The 7,974-nt window shown below is 41.2% G+C and overlaps 1 pseudogene; it reads left to right on the plus strand.

The window, feature by feature from the left end:
- Nucleotides 1-1,062: 1,062 nt before the first annotated feature.
- LOC130888256 (protein transport protein Sec61 subunit gamma-like) lies at nucleotides 1,063-1,266 on the plus strand (annotated as a pseudogene).
- Nucleotides 1,267-7,974: the final 6,708 nt, after the last annotated feature.

A 7,974-nucleotide genomic window follows, 5' to 3' on the forward strand; every position in this document is an offset into this window, starting at 1 on the left:
GCTAGGCAAGTGGCCCATAAGGCACAGGGGATCCCTAAGAGTTCAAGGTCAGCCGGGTTTACATATACAGAACCACAGAGGAAGACCCTATCTTTAAAAAAAAAAGTTGATGGGTCCCAGCTCTCATATAAAAAGTTCCATCTAGTGATAGTAGTCCCAGAATAGGGGAGTTGGAGACAAGAGGATCTCTCGAGCTCGCTGGCCAGTCAGCCTAGCAGAATTCAAGAGCCCCAGATTCAGTGAGAGACCTTGCCTCAGGGTAAACTGGAGAGTAACTGAGGAAGATACTCAGTGTCAACTTCTGGTTTACACACACACACACACATACATGCATCTTTCCACATACATGAGGACACACACATATATATATGTGTGTGTGTATATATATATATATATACATATACACAATGATGCTAACCTAGTTTTATGATTGATTTTTAAAAAGAGAAAGCCTGCTATCGAATGTAGTCCGTTCTTATTTTCTCTTTCTTCCCGCTCCTTACCTATTTACTGTGGAAGTTATAACATTATATGAAGAGTTTGCTAATGAAAATGTCTAGGAAGATGAGAGAGAAAAAGATAAATGAATCAATGTTGCAACTGAACATCTTTTCACCCCCTGAATTAGTTCTCAGATTAAGAGGCAGATTGCAAAGGCTGTGTTTGCTGACTGAAATACTTGAGATAATAATAGGAGATAGTATTTACTGAATGTTTGCCATGTGGCAGATACTTTGCATATGTTAGCTTGCTCAATCATTTGACAACTTGCCTGGAAGGAGGTTCATTATCATCCTGGACAAGAGAGGAAACCAGGGCTCAGGAGACCATTAGTGGCTTTGGCCACATTTTCAAACCAAACCATGGGCAAAACTAAGATCCTCGTACATGCCAGTGAGATCCAAGCAGACCTCACTCTCTTCAGCATCCCCATATTTGAATAAACCTGAGATAGTGTTGTCTTGATGGATGTCAGCTTCCGGTAGGTGCACATTCCTTCAAAAATAAGAGTGAGACTCTAACTGGTTTCTGCCTTCTCAAACCCCCACCTCCCAAAGCATCATGGATCAGGTAATGCAGTTTATTGAGCCAGGTTGGCAGTTCATAAAAGACCCAGTTTGGCTGGTTAAAAGATGCACCAAACCCAATAAAAAATTCTAGAAAATTGCCACGGCCACAGAAATAGGGTTTGCTATCATGGGATTCTTTGACTTCTTTGTGAAACTGATCGATATCCGTATTGATAACGTTAGCGTGGGTGACTGAGCACTTTCTCATCGTGGGAATTAGTGAAGACAGAAGGGGTGAGAAACTCACTAAGCAAATGTTTGAATACTTTGTGTTTCTCTTCTGCTTCCTACTTCTAGGAGGTTTTCTATTTCTAAATTAAAATGTCAAATAAACATGTTTCCATAATAAAACAAGCAAGACAAAAACCAAAAGGGGCACAGCTTTGGCAGCCTTCTTGCCAGTGGGAATGGGATGCAGTTTCAAACGGAGATATGGCAAAATGTGGGAAATGGCAGAAAACAGAAAGAGGGGACCTTGGATCTAGGAGCCAGTCACTAGTTTGAACAAGGGAAAGGGTGGCCTGGGGGGAGGGGATGTCTTGGTCGTGGTCTGGGTCTGTGAATTCACTTTGGGACACAATCACCATGATGAAGACTCCAGGATAATACTGTCTAGCTTGCCGTTTCCTGGTGGCTCCTTCTGCCTGTCGGATATTTCCCAGGCTTCTTGTATAGGCATTGACTTCAGGAGCAAAAAATGAAAATGAAAATCCAGTGCTCCACACTTTGCAAAGAATACTTCTTTGTCCTTGGCAATGAGTTTAGAAAACTACTCAAACTGCACTGAAGAACAAATAAATTCAGATATTGATGTGTGACCGACCTCTCCTGAAAACACCACACGCGTTAAAAAAACCCAAAAGGACTATAAGATTCTCCATGCATTAAGCAAATAGTCTTTTTCCTCCAGAGAGAATATGCAATGTGATCCTGAGGATAAGACAAAAGGAGAAATAAAACAGAACTCGAACGTAAGAGTAAGATGGTCCTCCTGATTTGTGGACTCCCCATAGGAAGCCTTACTCTCTCTGCGGAGTGAATGGGAGTGGGGAGAAGGTGGGGGAACGGAGTGAGAACTGGGATTGGTAGGTAAAATGAGAAAAGCTTGTTTTAATTTATTTTATAAAGAGAAATGAACTGCAAAAAGTAAAAGAGTAGAATAGTGTGAGTCCTATCAGACATTTTCTCCTATAAAGTTATTTTTGAGTATTTAATAGCATTATCTTGATAATAGAAATCATTCAGTTAAAGGGGAGGGAATTTTTTTTTTACTGTTTTAATAGTCTTTTATATATGTTTGTGATTTTCATTCTTTTATGAATGTATCAACTTTTGAGGGGCCAGGCATAATTTATTAAACTTCTTTCCTACTTTGAGATTTTAAAAATTATCTCTGTTTTTGCTACTCTTACGGGAAATGTAAATTTAACTTTTTCCATCTAAGCCTTAACCCCTTAAAGAAATATTTCCTGAAAATAGTTTCCTGGAGTTTGTTCCATGAGATGGATTGTTTTCTGTTGTTTGTAGATTTACCAAGCTGCTTTCCTAAGCCATTATTAATTTATGCTAACATAAGTATTGTTTTTCTCCTGAGTCTTTTTTCCACTATAAACTTGGCAACACGCTGTTTTTTTTTTTTTTTTTTAAATCAAAATTCTTAAAGGAGAAATCCTGTAATTAGGTGGGCCTGTGGCTCCAGACCACCAGTCCACTATTGTGTAAACTCTCAGAGACTGCCTGTGAAGTCAGCAATAAAACTGGAGACGTCAGGGGGTCTTTTCAGCTTGATCTGTCCGCTGTGGCAGGTGCTGGACGGTTACCCAGACACCAGTGCTTTGGGGACACAAATGAGTGGAGTATGTTTGTCAAACATGTCATTCCGTGTTCCCAGAAGACTTAGCCACAGATTGTGGACCAGGCTGGAATTCAAAGGCCTGGACAGTTGCCTGCCATCGTTTGCCAGGCCTGGGAGCCCAGGAGAGGAGGACATCTCCTGGGTATTTCATGGAGCCCTTCTGGGTTCCAGAACTTTGCTTGGACACCTGGAATTCAGATTTTTTTTTCCCCACTGATGGAACAGAATAAATAAATGCACTCTAGGGCGGGTCTTCTACTGTTTCATTCTCTGAATGTGTCATTTGTAGAGCTGAAATGTATTCCGCTGGAGTGGCGTTGGTGTACGAATGGCCCAGGCATCGGAATCGGTCTCGTGGAACGTTCTTCCTCACAGCCATGGAAACTGAAGCCCATAGGGGAGGCGCTAATGTCTCTGTTTTCTTACTTTCAGCATGATTAGAGCACCTTTCTCCTTTCTATGTTATTCTAGGGATTAAATCTATTCTGTGGAAGCTTACTGGGGCTGTTTTATTAAATTTATGCAGCAGTCAGTTCTTCCTCATTGTTGATAATTATTACTGCTGGGTGAGGCAATAATCAAAACACATGTATTGAGCAACTGTAAACATTGATTTCAAAATTTTTGCCTAGTTTACATATCACAGCAATATTCATTTAAGACTAACCTTGGGCCAGACATTGTTCGGAGTGGTTTTCGTGAATTCATCCATTCATTCTTACAGTTTTCTAAAATATATTTTCTCATTGTCTATATAGAAAGTGTGTAAATCAAGGGCAGTTTCATAGTCAGTGTATCAAACAATATAGGGCTATAGTTTGCCACTTTCACTGACTTACTCAAGACATCACAACAAGCAAATTCTGGAGATGGGGTCTGAATTGGGAATGGCTCCAGGGCCCATTCAGTTCATTGACCTACTTCACTCTTTACCATGAATGCTGAAAAATATCTTAGAATCCAAGGCCAACCTTAGTTCTATTCTTTTGCTTTTGTAAAATGTGATAAGGGACAAGTTCTCACCCCTTCATCTCAGGGGAAGGAGTTCATAGTGTTCTATGAAGCATTGATGCAGGACAATGGTCTGGTACCCTGTAAAGATTTGAACAGTTGCGCCACTGGGCGAGACAGAAACCTCTATCAACAAAACATGTCCTCTCTGGTGGCACCAGCGTGCGAGCCACTGCCATTTAAGTGAAAAGACAAGCCCTCTATTAACTGTCACTTCTGTGAATAGTGGTTCCTTTAGATTCATCATAGACACATAGAGGAATCAGGCCCTGGGAGGAGGGCGAAGCCAGCTCCTGTCAGTACTGATATATTCATGATGGAATCATGCCAGGAGGCCATGTAGCCTCTCATGCATGTGTCTCACACCCGCCAAGGAAGGCAGCTCCTTCTACAGACAGCTTTATCTGGAAGACCAACAAAGCTGAATGCCCCCCACAGCTTTCATTCCAGGGTACTTAGGATAAAGGCAACATTTTATCTGTATACCAAAGAAAGAAAACTAGATAGACAGAACAATAAGCATAATAATAAGCATGGAATATTCCAGAACACATTTTGGCTATATGTACATATGTGTGTATATACACATATATTTACATATATTGTGCAATCTGTTATAGCATGCTTATAGTTACACAGAGTGCTTACAAATATTGTGATATTATGCTATGTATTATGTGTTGAATATAACAACACAGAAAAAAACATTTTTAATTACATTTCTTGTAACTTTATATTTTAATGCAAAGTTAGTGGTCCCCAAGTTTTAGACTCAAAAGACCCAGTTTCTTCCTAACAATGCAGTCTGATTTTGTGTGTCAAAACATCATGGGCACTGAATTATAAATGTATACTCTAGTCACTCTTAGTTAAAAGGGGAGGCTCCTTTTCCTATTTCCTTTCTCTGGTAATTTTAGCTGCCATAATAGGGATACATTTCAGTTTTAATATGGACCCCTGATCATTTCCATACAAGTATAATTTACTTAGCCTTTGCCTGATACAAACTAAGTTATCAGTATTTAGAATACTTATAAATATTGAAAGACAAGCAAAGAATATACTCAAATCCCTAAATACATGTCTCAGAAGTAATTACAGAGAATGTGTTATTTCATTAATAGGTAAGATGGGTTTGTCTTGGTACATATTATTTACTGGTTTGCATTCAAATATATTATATATGAGCATATGTGACTTCATTTTGGCAAACTCCGTTAATTTAGTTTTTAATTTAAGGGTACCTGTTGAAGCAATGTCATTTCTTCCTTGATGATTTCACACATATGTATAAAGAATGTGGATGATGTTCACCACCTTTGCGCTCTTTAAATCCCCTCCCACTCCACCCCTGCTTGACGGCTTCTCCCACGCAAAAAGCTCCCCTCTTAACGCCGTGTCTTTTTTAAGATTATCCACTGAGTTTAGCTGGGATTCACTACAGTAACTTAGATGCTGGGTCACGGGGAGCTACTTACATGAGCGTGGGCATCAACCAGTGACCTCAGTACTAAAGAAAATGATGCCCACTACTTCAGCAATTATGAATGAATGGCCAGTGGCTCCTGGGAGAAGAGTGGGGTGTCCTAAGCTCCTTCATCTTGTGAGTTCCTATTACGTAAACAAAAACCAAATGACTTCCAGAGACTGCAGTGTTTATAGATTTCAACCTAGCATCTTTTTGCTGCTACAGAAGCTGTGTGGGGAAGGACTGTGTATTTCTTTTTCATCACTGATCCTTCAGAGGTCATAGTGTGTATGCTCCATCATCGGCACCCAACAGGAATGGATTAATGAAACAGAAAAGCAATGGAGATCACAGGACATAGTCATGTGATATGCTTGTTCTTGACTCTCTGGGCATAATTGTATTTGCTCAATAAACACAAAAACACAATACAAATTAGTAGCATTGATCTTAAGGGATTGATGGCAGAATGGGATGAAAGAGACTTGAGGTGCATACAAAAAGTAAGAACTTATAAAACTTAGGGAATTGTTGGAGGATGTGATGATTGGGGTAATAATCTAAAATGGCTCAGAAGTTTCTGGCTAGAGAAGAATGGCTGGTTCACAGTCCACAGGATGAATTTGATCTATCTGCTTTTGTAAATAAAGTTTTATTGGAACACGATCACACACATTCATGGGCATATTGTCCATTTCTGCTTCACCTCTTAATGGTAGAGTTGGGGAGTTCTGACAAAGACCATGTGGCCTTCAATGACAGAAAGAAGAACAAGCAGAGGCAGGAGAACTGCTTGTCTCTTCACAGATAAATGGGGGGGGTGAATGCTGCTTTGTAGAATATAAAATTCAGGTGGGGAGCAGAGGCAGGTAGCTTCAGTTCTTAAACATGCTGGCTTTCCAGGGCCTGGAGAACATGCCAGGTGAAGATGTTTAGCAGAAATGTGTAGCTACAAGCCTGGATCTCAGGCGTGAAATTATGACCAAACATAGATGCCGTAGATTGCGGTCAAGCTGTGGCTTTGTTGGCCGTGTTGAAAGCCCATGACGGCTGAGCATCTGAAATAAAGATCTCCTGATGATAGGCAGTCCACACTGCCTAGCTGAGCAATGAGTCAGGGTTGTTTGTTAACATCCCAGGTAATTGTGTGGGAAAGGCAGGGGGTGTGTGCAGGGCATTTGCTTCATCAAGAATGCAGGGTTGGGGAATCCCAGGAGCCCAAAACTCAGGCAGAATCCTGCTCCTTCCACCGCCCATTTGCCTCACAGTGCAACCCCTGACGACCTAAAATGGGCTTCGCTCTGCAACTTTGTGAACCTAGTCAAAGAAGTACGTGTCTATTGACGAAGAGGAGGAAGTTAAACAATGGTCCCGGATTCATAAAATTTTACTCTATCTTCAGTGTTAAGCCTAGGTCGACCACCGATGATACATTTTGCGAGCAAGTTAGGGAATACCAGACTGGGCACGGGGACTCCAACCAGGCAATGCAAGGGCTCCTGCTGAGCTTTCAGACCTGCCCCAGCATGCCTATGAAGCCTCTCATTTCCACCGTGACTCATTCCTCTTTCCCGTTTTGGCAACTAGGGAAAGAACCCTTCTTCTTTCCCACAGATTCATACCTTGGAGTGGAAGAGTGGGCAGGCACGTGGAAGGGACCCTCGGGAACAAAGTTGGCAGCTGCTCACAGGATACCACAGAAGTGGCCACTGGGGACAAGGAGCAAATGGATTCTTGAAGAGGAATTGAAGTAATGGGTTCAGGTCTTCCGGTGTCCTGGACAATGCAGGAGACACTGGCTGTGCCAGAAAAGATGGCTGACACCTGTGCTAAGATTTTTTTATCCAGTTCTTTCCTCACCACTGGAGATAACTTACTACGTGCTTTTGTCAGTGGATCCAGAGAAAGGCAACTACTTATTAAATATTCTAGATATTAATGGGCTTGGAAAACCCTTCTGATCCCTCTAAATAGACTCCAGAACACATCTCTGAGCTGTGTTTCTAGATTCTAGAAAGATAGCTTCAGAGCATACATACATTTGGATTTTTCCAGTTTTGAAAGAGGCTGCTATGCTAATTATTGTAAAAAAAATAATAGAACCAGCACATGGGAAAACACTTAAGACTCTGATCAGGTTTTTCCTCAAATTACATTTTTAGCCCCATTATAAAGTCCTTGGACTTTATATTTAGTTTTAAATTTCCATACCTTCTGAATGTGTTTGTGCATTGTGAGTGTGCAGCCCTTGTGTCTCATGTCAGAATGTGTGTCAGTACGTACAGATGTGCCAGTGTTCCAACACATGGCTGGAGAAAAGCGGTGGGTCTCTGGGCGAGTGTGTCTGTGTGGACAAGCGTGTGTGTGTGTTTCTTGTGGGTGTGCTGGTCGCGAGGAAGAGCTCTCAGATCCCACAAGACTCAGAAGCCTAATAGGAGGGAATCACTGCTAAGTTTTCAGGGCAGGCTTTTTGCAGAATTAAAGGGTACGTGCTAGAAAAACCACAGGACCCTACACAAGCTATTCTGGGTCTTCCCAAAGACCTTTAATTTACTTGTATTTAAAGATAC

This window comes from Chionomys nivalis, chromosome 16 (assembly GCF_950005125.1).
Source record: "Chionomys nivalis chromosome 16, mChiNiv1.1, whole genome shotgun sequence".
Classification (NCBI taxonomy): domain Eukaryota; kingdom Metazoa; phylum Chordata; class Mammalia; order Rodentia; family Cricetidae; genus Chionomys; species Chionomys nivalis.